At 39.8% G+C, this 19,969-nt stretch overlaps 1 long non-coding RNA gene across 1 annotated transcript in view; it reads right to left on the bottom strand.

Moving 5' to 3' along the window:
* The window catches only part of LOC130862446 (uncharacterized), a 49,311-nt gene extending 29,472 nt beyond the window's left edge, over nt 1-19,839 (bottom strand). Inside the window, exons 1-3 of the long non-coding RNA XR_009055636.1 lie at nt 19,662-19,839; nt 19,301-19,481; nt 14,145-14,196 (exon numbers count right to left, since the gene is read on the bottom strand). This is a non-coding gene — a long non-coding RNA (uncharacterized LOC130862446). The remainder of the gene's footprint in view (nt 1-14,144; nt 14,197-19,300; nt 19,482-19,661) is intronic.
* Between the last annotated feature and the right edge of the window lie 130 nt (nt 19,840-19,969).

The raw sequence follows: 19,969 nt of genomic DNA, 5'->3' as shown, positions 1-19,969 counted from the left end.
GTGGAGAGTACTGCATCTGCCCACCAGATTTAAAAGAACACATTTCCCAGAATCAGGCAGAGTTCCAAGAAAAGGCCACGCATGCACAGTAGACCTCACTCTGCAAGTCGTGTCTATCCATGTCTCTATCTTTGGCCAGCTGGCCACGTGTCTCCCTGCCTGAGACCAGCCACTACTAGGGAACCAGCAGCCATTCATAGTGGAAACACTCAAAGTGATCAATAAGATTATAAAAAATAGTACAGACTGACTTCTGGCGGGAAAGTGGTGGTGTACATCTTTAATCCCAGCATTTGGGAGGCAGACACAGGCAGCTCTCTGTGATTTCAAAGACAGAGAAACCCAAAACACATAAACAATAAAAAACCGTACTTCAAAGGTGTAACAATCATGAATGTGAACGATATTTAAGATAAATATTTAGAAAAATATTTAGGAAAGTAGAATACTTAAATTCTACTTTGTGTTAGGAATAGATCCAAAGTGAATCTTTGAAGACGCAAAGATTCGCAATAAAGCCAAATTTAAAAGATTTTATTTGTCGTAAAAAGCTTACAGGAGCAAAAACAGACCTGGCTTTGAACTATAAGTGACCATTTAGAATATTTGACCAACCACGTGGCATAAGTCCATTTCAGAGCGTCCTCCAAAGTGGCTCTTAGGTCAAAAAGGGATCTTGGAGATTGAAAGCCTGGCATCACGATTCAAACAGATCTCCACCTGAGCCAACCCCGATCCTGTAAGATTGACCACAACCTGACTGGAATTCCCAGTGTTAGCTCACAACTTCAAATGGAAATCAGAAAACAATAAAAATAATTACGAATGTGTCCCCCCAAACCCTATAGCATAGACAAGAAAAGGTACTCACCAAGACGAAGCCGCTGTAGCACAGAAGCAGGTTTTAAGCTTGGCATAGACAGCTCAAACTGCAGGCTAGGTTCCTTTCAACACGAGGCCTGTCACGTGGAAAGGACCAGCCCTAGCTTGGTGGGAACCTCCAAATATTAGGACTATTTCCTAAATGAGCTCTCTGACGACGCAAAAATTCCCCATCAAGCCAAATCAAAACCATACTAATTAAGAAATATCTAGGTTTAAAGGTAGATATGGGCTCTCAGGTGTCCCTGAGGGGGAAACAGGAAGGCTCAGGAATGCTACCCTGTGAGGAAGAAAGAGAGACCACGTGTTTCTCTTTTCATTGTCATTTATTTCAGCACTTGTTTTCTGTTTACTGTAGACCTGAATGAATCATCAGTAACAACCATCCAACAGATCAAATATTCCAATAGGAAAGAGAAAATGGATATAATATCAAAAAATAATTTTGAAAAGTTGGAACAGGATGGAGGGTCATGGGCTTCAGTAACTAGGGATTTATATTAGACAACATCAAAGATTTCTCAAACCTTTTATCTCAGGGTGTATATTTAAAACCAGTAGTAACAATCCTGTTAGGCAAGGCCACATTTTATTCAGATCTATTTTGGATTTACAACTGTAACTATCGCAATATGGCTTTAGGACAAGATCAGTTTTTTATCCAGATTCTTGATTATACTGGCATGTGGACAAGAAATGGCCAATCGGGACATTTATGGAGCATATACAATTGATTACATAATTTCTAAGTAGGTAATTATTACATAGCTAATCACTGCTAATCTCAACTACTGTGGAAGTAGGAAAATTCTCCACCACTGTCCTGTCTCTCCCTTTCTGCACTGTGAATCTACCAGCTTCAAGATGAACCTAAGAACTCAGTTCTTGCACAGATCAATCTTCATTTATAATCAACAATAAAAGACAGAGATACTGGAGGTCACTCATTACCTGGTCTATTTTTCCATCTCAAAAAACAGACAAGGTCCCGTCATGAAGGAGTTCAAGGACTACCTACCCAGCACTGGGCAGCAGAGGCAGGATTAGGTGCTTAAAGCAATTTTCTTTTTTATTGTTAAATATTAATTTATTATGTATACAATTTTCTGTCTGTGTGTATGTATGCAGGCCAGAAGAGGGCAACAGACCTGATTACAGATGGTTGTGAGCCACCATATGATTGCCTGGAATTGAACTCATAACCTTTGGAAGAGCAGGCAATGCTGTTAACCACTAAGCCATTAATCCCAGCACTCGGGAGGCAGAGGCAGGCAGATCTCTGTGAGTTCGAGACCAACCTGGTCTACAGAGCTAGTTCCAGGACAGGCTCCAAAGCCACAGAGAAACCATGTCTCGAAAAACCAAAAAAAAAAAAAAAGAAAAAGCAATTTTCAATTACATAGCATGAAGCAAAAACATTATAAGTTCATAGTCTCCCATTATAGTATGGCAAAGCCTCACCCTCGCCCAGGGAATTCAAACTCAACAAAGATCAGAGGCCAAGGGCCACTACCCAGGTCACCACTCAAACTAACAGAACCTGTCTGTTTCATGATCCATTGCTTTGTAATCAGCTAATAACTCAGCCAACCTGAACTTACTAGTGATCCCTTCAGCAGAAAAAGAGTATCCTTTAAAAAAACCAGTAAGATACTGGTGATCTTGATTAGCAAGTAGAGTCCTTCATTATCTAGGGTCACCCATCTGGGCTTCAAAACATTACGAGTTAACCGACCGGGTGAACAGAGATCAAATATCTCAAAGAGCAAAAGTACTCAAGGTTTGTCCTTCCACAATATGGTGAGATAAAACCCAAATTTGTAGATTAATAAAATCTTCTATTCTCCTAGAGCACTTCCTGTTCTTCATCCAAGGCACAGGGTCCTATGAATATACACACTATTATACACTCAGTGTCCAGTGTAGTGAACCCTTTAATTCATACTGCAACCAAACACAGGTCACATTAAACAATAACTGTTAAAAACAGGCCATGGAGTATCTCTCTCTGCTCTTTTCGGGTGCACACAGGTTTTGTCCCCCCCCCTCTCTCTGCCCCTCTCTTCTGTAATAAATATTCTCTCTGGATATATATCACATATCAGCATATATAGCACAATATGCTACCATATCAGGACTGCAGAGTCTACCTCTAACCCAGGAAATCAATACACAGGGAGGCTCAAAGTATGATATAGTTATGATCTCGAAAAATTATTATGAAAAGTTGAAGCAAGCTTTATGGCCATGTGTTACTATGGGAAATGCGTATACCATTAATTCTATTATCAATCATGCAATCTTAATTCACAGTTTAGCAGTGGAGTGCTACTCTACATAGGAGAAACCATTTACGAGCTCCACAAAATTAATTACAGAGTAAACGTAAACCTAAATGCTAAAAGTGTTATGGTATTCAACCTCACTCTGCAAGTCATGTCTATTTTTATTCTGGGGGATTACATCTCCCAGAAGGACGCTGTGCATAGAGGCCATAATGTTGCGACTAACCTGGGAAGACTACATTTCCCAGAATTACAGAGCTTTTAACAAAAGGGCCGCGCATGTGCAGAGTAGAGCTTCCGCCCACCTGATCTAAAAGACCACATTTCCCAGAAGGACCCAAGAGGCCATGCATGTGGAGAGTACTGCATCTGCCCACCTGATACAAAGGATCACATTTCCAGAATCACCCAGAGTTCAACGAGAAGGCTACACATGCACAGTAGACCTCACTCTGCAAGTCATGTCTATCCCTGTCTCTATCTTTGGCACAACTGGCCATGTGTCTCCCTGTCTGGGACCAGCCACTACTAGGGAACCAGCAGCCATCTCTGCCTGAGAATGGCTGCACTCAGAGCACACTGCCTGACACCACATGGCCTGACACCACCACTCAGGCCACCACTCTGGGACTGTCAGCCATTTTTTTCCTTGGACTGGCTGCTCCCAGGTACCTCTGCCTGCCACCACATGTCCTGCCACCACATGTCCTGCCACAACCGCTCAGGCCACCACTCTGGAAGCAGCAGCCATTTCTGCCTATGACTGGCTGCTCCCAGGGCACGCTGTCTGCCACCACATGGCCTGCTACCACCATTTTGGGAACTACAGATGCACACTGCCACCAGGGATCTTGCAGCATTTTTTTAAAAATTATAAAAAAAACGAAGAACTTCTGAAGATACTGAAGAGACCAGTAGTCTCTGAGTTTGGCAAATTTGGTGATAGCTCTCCCCGTACGACAACATAAGCAAGACAACATAAGGCACCATCGTTCGTGTATCTTAGAATATCCTTATTCTTGCCAGGCAGACAATATTTGGGGATTGATGGGATGGAGACTAAAGAGATTTACATTCCTGGTGAGACTGGAAAATAGGGGTTATAGGATACTGTCACTGACAGTTACATGAGGAGCCAAAAAAGTAAATAATAGAAGACCTGGAGGAGGCTGAACCACCATAGAAGAGTGGATACAGAGCACAGAAGGTGCCAACCTACTTAAGTGAACCCTATGCATTGCTCTTTGGCATTTGAACCTTGGGCTTTAGCAAACAATTCTTTCAAAGACAGCTCCATGTAAGTATCTGATTAACTTAGCCTTACAGTGACTTCAGTTCAAATCTCAGGATCTAACCACAATCTGGATGTCATGTGGTCACCATCATTCAAAACTCCTAACTAGAGATCTTCTAGGCATCAGGGAAGCACAATATGATTCCATTCAAAGAAGTCAGACTATATGACTGCAAGTTCCTTTTCTTTACTTAATAGGAAGTAAAAACTCAAGCTGGGGTCCATCTGACATGCGAGCTTATTGGTTCCAATAGATGTCTATTAATCAAAACATTATTTTGACTCTGGTTAAACGGTCAAGCATATTTTAAAGTATTTTAATGTCAGTCTCCATCCTGATTATCTTTGTTATTTACCCTCATTTTATGGAGGTTTTGGGCCCCTAAATATAACCGCTGAGAGAAACAAGAGGTGAGTGACAAGCCACTGGGTATGACACCACACTTTCTTTCTTTTTTTTTTTTTTTTTGATTTGTCGAGACAGGGTTTATCTGTGGCTTTGGAGCCTGTGCTGGAACTAGCTCTAGCTCTTGTAGACCAGGCTGGTCTCGAACTCACAGAGATTCACCTGCCTCTGCCTCCCAAGTGCTGGGATTAAAGGCGTGCGCCACCACCGCCCTGCGACAACAATCTTTCTAGGCCAACCATAGTGAGGCAAAACCGTGGACCTCTACCTTGAATGACTCAGTTTCTCTAGCCAAAAGAATACCCACTCCCATCCATCCACTGGAACCACACAAGCAACAAACACCATCCTGCACCCAAATTCAAAGATCCTGCAACCTCAGTGGTACTGAAATACAATACTGAGACGACCAAGAGGTGAGTGTACAGCGACCCAGCCATGGTCCTCAAAACCTGATTTGGGTTACCTAGACAGCCAGCAGGAGAGATTCATGCTAAGAGGACCAAGAGGGGAACTATAAAGCACAAGCTGGGAGAGCAACCCAGGAGAACAGAGCAAGAGAGCAGGCTAAAGGAGACCTCAGTGGCTGTCTGAGACACAGAGCATACAGTTAAGGAAGACTCAGACAGCCACTGGAAGAATTGGACCAACTGAATAGAAAAGATGGAAGAGAGAATCTCAGGGGTTAAAGATAGCTATATGAAATAAATGCATCAGCAAAATAAAACATTAAATATAACAAATTCTTAACACAAAATATCCAGGAAATATGGGAAAACATCAAAAGACAAAAACTAAGATTGATAGGGAAAGAAGGAGAAGAACTCCAGGTAAAAAACACTGGAAACACATTCACCAACATCATACAAGAAAACTTTCAAAACTTACAGAAATATAGACCTACAAAGATAGAAGAAGAGAACAGAACACAAGATAGACTGTATCAAAATAAAGTTCTATCGCCATATAATAATTAAAACACAAAGCTGTAGAATATAGACGGAATATTATGAGCAGCAGAGGGAAAAGGTAAAGTAAGATAGAAAGGTAGACCTATCAGAATTACACCAGACTTCTCAATGGAAACCAAGAAAGTCAGAAGTGCTTTGATATTCCATATCAAAACCCCAATTAAACTACCCATAGCCACAGACCCAGCATTACAGAAAGTACTAGAAGGAAACCACAAACAAAGAAAGCTAGCAGAACCCACAAAACTCAAAAAACAGATAACCACGCATCAGCAAAACCCACCTGCAAAGACATTGTATCCAATAAACAAAAAGTATTTCACAGATTAACAGCAACAAGAAAAATAAAAATAAGTAAATAAAGAAACATAATTAATTTTTGGGAACATGATACCTAAAAACAATTATGCTGTGTATAGTAAATTTACAGAAAAAAATTAATAAAATTCAATGACAATTAACAAAAATTTATAACAGATAAGCTGATTACAAAGCTACATTCATAGTAGCAACACTCAGAGTGATCAATAAGATTATAAAAAAATACTACACACTGACATAATGACTTATGGTAGGAAAGTGGTGGTGTACATCTTTAATCACAGCATTTGTGAGGCAGGCACAGGCAGATCTCTGAGTTCAAAGACAGAGAAACTCAAAACTCAAGAAAAAAATTAAATCAAAGCTATAAAAATCGGAAATATGAACAATATTTAAGATAAATATTTAGAAAAATAGAATACTTAAATTCTAATTTGGGTTAGGAAAAATTCCCAATCAAGCCCAATTTAAAAGATTTTTTTTTGTAAGAGGCTTACAGGGGCAAAAGCAGACCTGGCTTTTTTTAGTAAGTGCCCAGTGTACAGATACAAACAGAAATCTGCCTCAGCCAACCCCGATCCCACTAGATTGACCACAACCTGACTCAAATACCCAACATGAGCTCACGACTTCAAATGAAAATAAGAAGACAAAAATAAGTACGAATGGGACCCCCAAACCCTATAGCATAGACAAGAAAAGGACTCACCAAGATGTAGCCACTGTACCCACGAAGCCAATTTTAAGCATGGTGTAGAGAGCTCAAAATGCAGACTAGGGGCCTTTCAACACGAGGCCTGCCACGTGGAAATTACCTGCCCTAGCAAGGAGGAAACCTCCAAATGTTAGGAACATTTTCTGAACGAGCTCTCTGACGAATCAAAAATTCACAATCAAGAGAAATAAAAACAATCAAAATTAAGAAGTATCCAGGTTTAATAGGAGATCTATGCTCTCGGGTGGCCTCAAGGAGAAAACCTGGAAGCCATGTGGACAGCAAACCCAGGGAAGAGGAAAGGGAAACCACGTGCTTCTCTTTTGGGACATCAATTAAGTACCAAGGGAGGGGTCAGTACCTGGCATGCTGGGATTTGAAGTCGAGACCAAGCATGGTGGCTGGGACAGAAGCAAAGGACTAGGGAACAAATGTAGCTCGAGCGGGAGAGGTAGGGAGTGTAGGCTTGAGGGGGTAGGGGAGGGGCCAGTGCCTCAGGAAGCATGGTGCTGACACTGGCTAAGGTGGGGGTGGACCGAGAGAACAGAGACCAAAAAACTATGGACAGAAAACCGTGTATATGTAAGTTTTGCTCATTTGTATCAGACAGGCTCAATTTAATAGATTTTTTTAAGAGGCTTACAGAGGCAAAAACAGACCTGGCCTTGAACAATATGTGCCCATTTAGAGAATTTGAACAACCACGTGGCCTAAGTCCATTTCAAAGCATCCTCACTCTGCAAGTCATGTCTGTTTTTCTTCTGGGGCACTACATCTCACAGAAGGCCACTGTGCATAGAGGCCATATGTTGCGCCTAACCTGGAAAGACCACATTTCCCAGAATCACACAGCGTTTGAGAAAAGGGCCGCGCATGTGCAGAGTAGAGCTTCTGCCTGCCTGATCTAAAAGACCACATTTCCCAGAAGCACCCAGAGTTAGACAAAGAGGAGATGCATGTGGAGAGTACTGCATCGGCCCGCCTGATTTAAAAGACCACATTTCCCAGAATAACCCAGAGTTATTTTTTTAAGAGGCTTACAGGGGCAAAAACAGACCTGGGCTTAAACTGTACGTGCCCATTTAGAAAATATGAACAACCACGTGACCTAAGTCCATTTCAGAGATTTGACAAAAGTGGCTCTTAGGTAAAAAAGTGATATCAGAGATTGAATGACCAGCGTCCCAATACAAACAGATGTCCACCTCAGCTAAAACAGATCCCTCAGGATTGGCCACAACCTAACTGGAATTCCCAGTGTGAGCACATGATTTCAAAAGGAAATCCGAAAACAACATAAATAAGTACAAATGGATACCCACAAACAGTATAGCATAACAAGAAAAGGAACTCACCAAGACGCTGCCGCTGTAGCACAGAAGCAGTTATTAAGATTGGCATGGAGAGCTGGACCTGAAGACTAGGGGCCTTTCAACACGAGGGCTTCCACGTGGAAAGGACCTGTCCTAGCTAGGTAGGAAACTCCAAATGTTAGAAATATTTCCAAAGTGAGCTCTCTGACTATGCAAAAATTGCCAATCAAGCAAAATCAAAACCATGCCAATTTAGAAATATCCTGGCTTAAAGGGAGATTTGTGCTATCAGGTGGCCCCAAGAAGGAAACAGGAAGCTCCAGGAAAGCAACAAGCAGGAGGAAAAGAGGAAGACCACGTGTTTCTCTTTGGGGAGGGGATGACTTAAGTACCCTGTGTAGGGGTGCCAGCACCACCCCCAGGGAGGGGTCAGAAACTGGCATGATGGGATTTGAAGTCCACACCAGGCCTGGTGGCTGGGATAGATGCTAAGGATTGGGGCCTAAGCTCACAACCTAACTCTTTGTGTGATTTAATGTCTCCTAAGAACTGGTACATCCTTATACCATCAATTCTATTATCAATTATACTCTTCTACATCACAGTTTAGCAGTGGAGTGCTATTCTACACAGGAAACCTTTTACAAGACCCACAAAATTAACTACAGACGAATCGTAAACATGAATGTTAAAAATGCAGAAGTTCAGAAAACCAAGGAGAGACCACAAGTCTCCGAGTTTGGCTCTGTGTATGTCATTTTTTTAGAGTCGGGTGGAGGCCCCACGAAAAGAAAAAACAACAACAGGTTTTATACTCACAGCTTCATGGCATGAACTCTCACAATCTCTTCACTGGGTTTCTGACTCTGCCAATCATGGATGCCAGTAAGAATGAATGCTGAGTTGTAACCACAAACTCAGAACATAGTACCTTAAATTTTGATTTTTTTCTGGTTTCCAGGACCAGCAGATGATGAGTGGTCCTGAAAAGTTTAACTTCTTAATTGAAAGACAATAACACACTTGGACCACAGGCATAGAAGGTTTTGTATAGAAGTTGCTTCCTAGGACTAGGAATCATCTTGCTTACTAATTACATAAATGGAAGGTTTAAGTGGATCGAGTCTTACTCCTAGAGCATCTTGCTAGGCTTCCATTCCATGGCAAGGGCCTTCTCTATAACAGTAATAAACTCCTTGAAAATCCCTGCTTATCCTAGTAATTGGTTGCCACCTGTAACTACCTTTCATTTTCATTTATTTCAGGACTTGTTTTCTGCTTACTGTAGACATGAATGAATCATCACTAATAAACATAAAACAGTTCCAATATTTAAAGAGGAAAGAGAAAATGGATGTTATAATCTAAAAAAATTATTTTGAAAAGTTGAAACAGGATGGATGTGCTTCAGTAAAGAGGGATTTATATTATAGAATATCAAAGATTTCTTAAAACATTTTGTCTAAAAGTGTATATTTAAAACCAGTGATAACAGTCCTGTTAGGCAGGGCCACATTTTACTCAGATAGATTTTGGTTGAACTACTGTAACTATAGCAATTTGGCTTTAAGACAAGATCAGTTTTTTACCCAGATTCTGGATTATACTGGCATGTGGACAAGAAATGACCACCTGGGACATTTATGGAGCATCTAAAATTGATTACCTAATTACTAAGTAGATAATTATTACATAGCTAATCACTGCCAATCTCAACTACTGCTGAAGTAGGAACCTTCTCCACCAATGTCCTGTCTCTCCCTTTCTGCACTGTGAATCTACTACCAGCTTCAAGCTGAACCTAAGTACTCAGTTCTTGCACAGATCAATCTTCATTTATGATAAACAATAAAAGACTGAGATACTGGAGGTCAATCATTAGCTGATCTATTTTTCCTTCTCAAAAAACCAACAAGGTCCCGTCATGAAGGAGTTGCAGGACTACCTAACCAGCACTGGACAGCAGTGTTTAAAGCAATTTTCAATTACATAGCATGAGGAAACAACATTATAAGTTCATGGTCTCCCATGCTAGTATGGCAAAGCCTCACCCTCGCCCAGGGAATTCAAACTCAACAAAGATCAGAGGACAAGGGCTACTAACAAGGTCACCACACAAACTAACAGAACATCTCTGGCTCATGGTCCATTGGTTTATAAGCAGCTAATAACCCAGCCAACCTGAACTTCCTGGTGATCCCTACAGCAGAAAAAGGGAATCCTTTAAAAAAAAAAGCCAATAAGGTACCGGTGATCCTGATTAGCAAGTCAAGTCCTTCATTACCTAGGGTCACCCATCTAGGCTTCAAGACATTACCAGTTAACCTACTGGGTGAACAGAGATCAAATATCTCAGAGAGCAAAAGTCCCCCAGGTTTGTCCTTCCACACTATGGTGAGATAAGACCCTAATTTGTAGTTTAATAAAATATTCTATTCTACAGACAGCCACTAGGAAGAATTGGACCAACAGAATAGAAAAGATGGACGAGAGAATATCAGGGGTTGAAGATATATGAAATAAATTCATCAGCCAATGAAAACATTATATCTAACAAATTCTTAACACAAAACATCCAGGAAATCTGGGAAAACATAAAAAAAAAACTAAGAATGATAGGGATAGAAGGAAAATCTAGATAAATGAACAGAAATTATACAGAGGGAGGTATAAAACACCATAATAAAAGAGATGGAAGAGAGAATATCAGGAGTTGAAAACAGATAGATAAAATAAATTCATCAGTCAAAGAAAACATTAAATGTAACTAATTCTTAACACAAAACATCCGTGAAATCGGCAAAAACATAAAAATACAAAACCTAAGAATAATAGGAATGGAAGAAGAACAACTCCAGCTCAAAGACAAAGAAACTATATTCAACAAAATCATACAAGAAAACTTTCCCAATTTAAAGAAAAATATTCATACAAAAGGAGAAGCTTAAAATAGACAAGATCAAAAAAGTACTCTCACAATAACTCTAAATATGAATGAACTGAATCCACCTATAAAGAGACACAGGCTAAGAGAATGGATAGGAAAACAAGATCCAGACTTCTGTTGTATACAAGAAACACACCTCAACATCAAAGACAGACATTACTTCAGAGTAAAGGGTTGGGAAAAGGTTTTCCAATCAAATGGACCTAACAGACAAGCAGGTGTATCTATCATATTATCTAACATTAAATTTCAAACTAAAATTAGCAGGAGGACACTTTAGACTCATAGAAAGATGAATCTATCAAAATAAAATCTCAATCCTTAACATCTATGCATCTAATACAAGAGCACTCACATAGGTAAAAGAAACATTACTAAAGCTTAAAACACACAACAAAATCCACACACTAAGAGTAGGAGACTTCTACACTCCACTGTCCACAATGGACAGGTCAACCAGACAGAAACTTAAGAGAAATAAGGAAACTAACAGATGCCATGAATGAAATGGACTTAACAGAAACGTACAGAACACTACACCTAAACTAAAAGGAATGTACCTTCTTTTCAACACCTCATGGAACATCCTCGACAATCAAGCACATACTGAACAAAGCAAACATCCACAGATACAAAAAAATTGGAGTAACCCTATGTATCTTAGTGGATCGCCAAAGTTTAAAGTTAGAACATAAGACAACAATACTATAAGAAATGCTAAAAAATCATAGAAATTGAACAGTAACCTACTGTACCACCCATGGGTCAAGATAGAAATGAATTAAAGACTTCCTAAAATTAACAATGTACCCAAACCTATGGGACAATATGAAAGGAGTACTAAGAGGAAAGCTCGTAGCACATACAGAAAGCTCACGAAAGTGACTTAACACCACATATGAAAGCACTAGAACAAAAAAGCAAACATGACCAGAAGGAGCAGAAGACAGAAAACAATCAAATTGAGGACTGAAATAAATTACATAGAAACAATTTACAAAATACAAAGAATCAATGAGACAAAGAGCAGGTTCATTGAGAAAATTCAACAAGATAGACGAACCCTTATCCGAACTAATAAAAAAGCAATGAAAGAAAATCAAAAATAACACAATCGAATAAAAAGGGGAACATAACAACATACACTAAGGAAATCCAGATAATCCTTACATAATACTACAAAAAATTGTACTCCACAAAATTAGAAAACATAAAAGAAATGGACAATTTTCTGGATGGATAAGTACCATATAACAAAATTAAATCAAGAACAGGTGAGCAATTTAAATAGATGTTTAAACTGTAAGGAAATAGAAGCTATCATGAAAAGCCTCACAAACAAAAATATCCCAGGGAAAAATGGTTTTAATGCAGCATTCTATACCAACTTCCTATTATCCTCAAAGTGTTCACCATAATAGAACCAGAAGGAACATTGCCAAACTCTTTTTATGAGACTACAGTTAACATGATACCAAAACCACAAAGACTCAAACAAGAAAGAGAATTACAAACTAATCACACTTATGAACAAAGATGCAAAAATACTCAACAAAATGCATAACACAGAATCCAAGAACACATCAAAAAATCCACCATGATCAAGTCAGCTTCATCCCAGAGATGCAGGGATGGTACAACATAAAAAAAATCTATGTAATCCATCATATAAATAAACTGAAAGAAAAAATACCTATAACCAACTCATTAGATATGCATTTGACAAAACATAATACCTATTCATGACAAACATCTTGGAGACAACAGGGATACAAGGAATATATCTAAACATAATTAAAGCAATATACATCAAACTGACAGCCAGCATCTAATTAAATGTGGAGAAAAAGTGATTCCCCTAAAATCAGGAAGAAGATGAGGCTGTCCACTACACCTCCATATCTATTATACATTGTTCTTGAAGTTCTACCTAGAGCAATATAAAAACAAAAAAAGGAATCAAGGGGATTCAAATTGGAAATTTGTTATTTGCAGACAATATGATAGTATTTATAAGTGACCTTAAAAACACTACAGGGGAACTTCTACAGGTGATAAATACCTACGATAATGTGGCAGGATAGATACAAGATAAAATCAAAAAAAAAAAAAACCAGTAGGCCTCCTATATACAAATGATAAAGGAGCTGAGAAAGAAATCAGAGAAACATTACCTTTCAAAATAGCCACAAATTAAATAAAATATCTTGGGGTACCACTAACCAAATAATTTAAGGACCTTTATGAAATGAAATTTAATTTTTCGTAGAAAGAAATTGAAGAAAACACCAGGAAATGGAAAGATCTCCCATGTACTTGGATAGATAGGATTACAATAATAAAAATGTCAATCTTACCAAAAGCATTCTATAGATTAGAAGCAATTCACATCAAAATAACAACAAGATTCATCATGGACATTTAGAGAACAATAATCAACTTAATGCAGAAAAACTAAAAACCCAGGATACCAAAAAAAATCCGGTATGAGAATGGAACTTCCAGAGGCATCACAATCCATCAACATCAATTACAAAGCTACACTAATGAAAACAGCTTGGTATTGGCATAAAAACAGAGACGTTGAACATTGAAATAAAATCAAAGACCCAGATACTAAATCACAAACCTATGAACACCTGATTTTTGTCAAAGACGCTAAAATTACACAATGGGGATAAAAGCATCTTCAAAAAATAGTGTTGGCATAACTGGATGGCAACAGGTGGAAGAATAAAAATAGATCCATATCTATCCCCATGCACAGAACTTAAGTCCAAAAGGATTAGAGACCTCAATATAAATCTGACTACTGTAAACCTGATAAAAGAGATAGTGGGAAGTAGCCTTCAATGCATGGGGACAAGAGACCACTTTTTAAATATAACACCAGTAGCATAGACACTGAGAGCAACAATAAATAATAGAACGCCCTAAAAATTAGAACTTACATATAAGACTAGATACAGTAGAGAAGGCTTTGGACCTTCCACAAAGCAATGTGCCTTACCTTCTCTAAGGAATGGATGGGTGGCTGCTTCTTTGATCCCAGCTGCTGAGACCTGAAATAATCACAAAGAAACCATATTATTTGTAATGATGTTTTGTAACATGAAGGGCCAGCATTAAAACAATTCAAAGAGAGCATAATAACATACAGTATCAATATTCTCTGTATATAATCCATCTCTATGTGACTTTACTTAACCTCTTTTTTTTTATATTTACTTTTTCTTTTTGAGACAGGTTCTATTCATCTTTGAACTGGAAGAAATCTATTGACCAGGCTGTCCTTGAACTCACAGAGACCTGTCCATCCCTGCCTCCCACACATTGGAATTAAACGTGTGTCCTGAAGTATCAGAGGTCAATCTACCTCTGGCTCCCAAGTATTGGGATTAAAGGTGTGTACCAACACACCCAAATACTCTGTATTTCCACTTTAAGAACTTTAACCTTTACTCTGCATATGTTTTAAATATACCTTAAACCATTTAGAAGTTTTCTTCATATTTGAATCTCTCTTTATTGTATATCTTTTTCTAACCACATGAGTCTTTATGGAGATTAAAGCCATGGCTTTGACAGATGGATCGAGCCCATTCCTTAGCTTTATGTGATTCCAGCCTTGAGGCTGAGGTACAGGCCAAAGCCCTGTTCATTGCCTCAACTCTACAGTGTTTCAAGGTAACAGCCAGAAAGCAAACTGCAGTATTCTGCTCACAGACCATACTCAAGTGCTTTCATATTCAGACTGCCTGCCTGAAAGAATAAGAGTTTGCCATGGCAGAAACTCAAAGAAAGCAGCCATTTTAAAACTGCTTAACTTTTTTGCTGCTAACACGGAAACCAGAAAAGCATGCGTTCAGCTTTTCATCAACACTGTTTAAGTGTTTCCTGGCAGGACCTCTTAAAGAGCTGCAGAATTTCGCAGCTAAAGCAGAGTCAGGAAGCCTCTCTTAGATGAGAGCACTTGCTTGCCTATAAGACACAGAGCCAAGAAATTGCTGCTACCAAGAAAAGATGCTTACCTGTATTTTTTGCAAAGGTTTGTAAGGCTTTCTGTGGATGCAGTTATACACATGAGCGCCATTATGTAACATGAGGGGGACATGCACATTGGAATTTCTGCCCTGCCAAATTAACCAGAACTGGCCAGCCCTTTTATCTGAGAGTGTATATGTAAAACCAGTAAAATAACAGTCATGTTAGGCAGGGGAGGGAAGAGGGGGAATGGCGGAGTGGGTAGGGAATGGGAGGAGAGGAGAAAGTGTAAATTTCTGAATGAAAAAAATTAATTAATTAAAAGAACAAAATACAAGATAAAAGACTTTTAAAGAATCAATATATACCTAAAGCAACTCTGTTGAAAATTGTTTCACAAGCTTTTGGTGGGGGGGGGGTTGAGAGAGGGTTTCTCTGTAGCTTTGGAGCCTGCCATGGAACTAGCTCTTGTAGACCAGGTTGGCCTGCCTCTGTGTTATGAGTGATAGGATTAAAGGCATGCACCACCACTGCCTGTGTACAGGCACTTTTGAAAACAAGTTTATTGCTATTTTTTACAAATCTTTGCACATGAGAATGAATGTTCTCTGCACGTATACAGGATATGGAATAATAGATATTTGTGAGCCTCTAAACTTGAATGTTGGTATTGGAATTCAGAATATATGAGGAACCACCTACAAAGACATTTTAGCCAATAAACCAAAATCTTTCATAGATTAACAGCAACAAGAAAAACAAAACGTCAGTAAATGAAGAAGCAAATAACCAATTCTTGGGAACATTATGCTGTGTATAGTAAATTGGAAGCATATAATGAATATATTTCAATGACGATTTCAAAAAATTTATAACAGAAAAGTTGATTACAAAGCTACAGTCATAGTGGAAACACTCAGAGTGATCAATGAAGTTATTAAAAAATAATTATGAAAAATAATTTAATATCTGCTTCCTGTCACAAAGATTATATCACAAGATACAGATTCTGCACTATCTACCTGCCCAATAACATGAACACCTGAGAAACTTTGGTAGTTCCTTTTGTCAACTAGAACTAAAGATCACTGAATCATATCATTGTGGCTGGTGAGAGCAGAAAGTTAGAAGCATTCTAATCATGTATTGCAAAAAGACAATCAACACCACTATAGTTCTACCACCTTTTAAAATATTTGAGACATTTATAAGAAAAACTTGAAAGTGGAATGCAATATTCAAAAATTTTAGAAAACATATCATCGGTTTTCCAATCTATCTTCCCACTGCACACCAAAAGCATGACCCTGTGTGTAGACTCTAAAATGATATTACAAGCATAATATTCTACCATACGAGAGCTGCAGAGTCTCCCTCTTCCCAGAAAATCCATACTCACAGAGGCTCAGAGGACAAGGACCACTGGCCAGGTCACTACGCAGAACAACAGAAACATAGCCTGGCTCATGTTCCATCCAAATGTCAGCAGATATGCCAGCTCAACAGACCTTATATGAACACCCTACACTCACCATGGCATAGATTGTGGTCTTCCATACAAGTCATTACAAGAAAAGCAGCGAAGAATCATGAAAAGAACCACCTGTAAGCTAGCACACATTATTATTCCTGCTTACTAAGCCTTCGCAGAGTCCATCACTGGCTAATACCACCCTGCTGGGCCTCAGAATATTATCAGCTCCAATAATGGATGATCAGAGAGCAAATTACTAACATATAACAGAACTTTATGTTCTGCCCTTACAGACCAGGAGGCAGGGCCTTTGTCCAGAAAGTTTGTATTTTAGTACGGGTTTCATCAACGTTCTGAGAGCATATCCTGTTCCTCATCCAAACCACAGGGATGTCCTTTGTGTGGACATGCCATTAAACACTCAATGTGCAGTGTAGCCAACCCATCATATAATACCTGAGAAAACCTGCAGCCAAACACAGGTCACATTCACAACTATTGATAAAGTAAAGAAGGCCATAAATTAGAAGGCACTGGAGAGTCATAGTAGGGCTTGGGGACAGAAAAGAAAATGTGGATATGATATAGTTATAATCTCAAGAAATTATTTTGAAAAGTTGAAACAGGATTTATGGCCATGGGCTCCATAATCTAGGGATTTGTAATAAAGCACATCAAAGATATCTAAATCTTTTAACTCAGGGTATATATCTAAAACCAGTAACAGTCCTGTTAGGCAGGGACACAACATTTAACTATGATCTATTTTGTTTGAACTATTGTAACTATAGCAATTGGGTTTCATAATAAGGTCAGTCAAGATTCTTCATTGCCTATTCTGTGGACACCAAGAAATGACCATCAGGACATTTATGGAGCATCTAAAATTAATTACCTAATTCCTAATTAGGCAATCAGTACATAGTTAAACATTGCTAATCTCAGTTACTGTTGAAATAGGAAAGTTCTCCTGTCTCTCCTTTTCTGTACTGTGAATCTACCAGCTTCAAACTTTGTCTATGCACTCAATTCATTCACAGATGCGTCTTTATCTACAATCACACAGGAAAAGTCAGAGACAAGAGGTCACTCATTAGCTGGTTTATTTTGGCTCTCATAGACCAGTCAAAGCCTAATCCTGAAATATAGCCAGCATTGTTTAAAGAAATTCGCAATTACAAAGCATCAGGAAACAATATTACAAGCTCATAGTCTTCCATGCCAGGATGGCAGAGCCTCCACCACACTCAAAAAAGCTCAGAGTTCAAGAGCCACTACCCAGGTCACCACAAAGAACAACAGAACATGTCTGACTCCTGATTCATCCCTATCCAAGCAGTTCTGACAGCTCAGCCAAACTGCTCTTCCTGGTCTGAGGACAGTAGCTCATAGATTCAACATAGCATGGCTTGTGGTCCTCCAAACAGATCCTTAGAGCAAAACAAGAGAATCAGGAAACAACCTGTTTAATTATGTTTTTATATAGATTCTTGAATGCAAAGTTTGTGGTGTGTCACTACTCATTGCTAATGTCAACTACCGTCCCAGCAGGAAAACTTTCATACTCTTTCCTGCCCATCCATTTTTCCATTGTGACTATGTTTGCTTTACAGTTGCTCAGTGAACTAAATTCTTACATCAGTCCTACTACACTTGTAAATTCACAATAAAATCTAGAGAAGTTGGAGTGTACTCATTCATTGATCTATTTCTCCTTTACACAGACCAGTCAAGGTCCATCCTGGTTGGAGTTGCAGGACTATCTTTCCAGCACTGGGTAGCAGAGGCAGGATTAGGTGTTCAAAGCAATTCCCAATTAGATATTGTGAGGTAAGCCTGAGTCACAGGAGACACTGATATAAACCAGTTGTTGTCGATCTTCCTAATGTTGTGACCATTTAAAAGAGTTCCTCCTGATGTGTTGAAACTCAACTAAAAACTTATTTTCATTGCTACTTCATAACTATATTTTTGCTACTGTTATGAATTATAATATAAAATATCCGTGCTTTCTGATGGTCTTAGGCCAGTCCTGTGATAGGATCATTTGATCACCCATAAGAAGCTGTGACCACAAAAGTTAAGAAACCCTGCTATAAACTGATATAAATAAACAAACAGCACTTAAGAAAAAATGGAATGAAATTCTTAAACTAGAAAACATCGAAAAATATACCAGTAATGCATCTAAATTAAATAAATGCTAAAAATAACACCAATAAATGATGCTTTAAAATGATAAAAAAATTATAGTAGAACACTTATCTATCCTAAATTTGAAATGGAGTAGTCCCTTCCCTGAGAGAAAGAACGACATTAATAAGAGACTGTATGACTTTGTTCCACTAAACAGCACTGAATCATGTCATTGTGGCTGGTGATAGCAAAAAGTTAGAAGCATTATAATTATGTATTGCTAAAAAGACAATAAACATCACCATAATACTACCAGCTTTGAAACATTTATAAGACAAACTTGAAAGTGAATGCAATATTCAAAAATTCTAGAAACCACACCATCAATTTTCAAATCTCTCTTGTCACTGCACACCAAGAGCATGACTCTGTTTGTACACTGGACTGTGGTATTACAAGCATAATATCCAGGCTTGCAGAGTCTCCCCTTCCACTCCCCACGGCCATCCAGGACACTGTGGGCATGGGCTCTGGTGTGTCCCCCCCCACCCCGCAGCACCATCAGCACATACCTGAAGCCTCTCTGGGCACGGCCCAGGCCCCCGGTGGAGTCCTGGTCGCTGTCTGGGCAGAATCTGTGGACACTGGGGCGCGCTGTGGCCCTCTGTGCCCTATGTGGCCCTCTGGGAATCTTCCTGCAGCCTCCAGCGAGGCATCCCGGGGTCCAGGGGCGTCCTGAGTCCAGTCAGGGGCCTGCGGAGGGCACGGGGGAGACATGGGGTCAGCTTCTGGGACGGGCAGAGGGGCCTGGCGGGCTCTGGTCTCTGTCTGTGCAGAGTCTAGAGGCCTCCTGAGTGTCCTGTGTCTGCACAGGGGCGACCAGGACACCATGGGCATGGGATCTGCCCCCCCCCCAGCACCATCAGCACGTACCTGAAGCCTCTCTGGGCATGGCACAGGCCCCCGGTGGAGTAATGGTCGCTGTCTGGGTAGAGTCTGTGGACACTGGGGCGCACTGTGGCCCTCTGTGCCCTATGTGGCCCTCTGGGAATCTTCCTGCAGCCTCCAGCGCGGCATCCCGGGGTCCGGGGGCATCCTGAGTTCAGTCAGGGGCCTGCGGAGGGCACGGGGGAGACGTGGGGTCAGCGTCTGGGACGGGCAGAGGGGCCTGGCAGACTCTGGTCTGTCTGTGCAGAGTCTGGAGGCCTCCTGAGTGTCCTGTGTCTGCACAGGGGCGACCA

The sequence above is a fragment of the Chionomys nivalis genome, chromosome 19 (genome assembly GCF_950005125.1).
Source record: "Chionomys nivalis chromosome 19, mChiNiv1.1, whole genome shotgun sequence".
Classification (NCBI taxonomy): domain Eukaryota; kingdom Metazoa; phylum Chordata; class Mammalia; order Rodentia; family Cricetidae; genus Chionomys; species Chionomys nivalis.
This window is presented reverse-complemented; position numbering and strand designations above follow the sequence as displayed.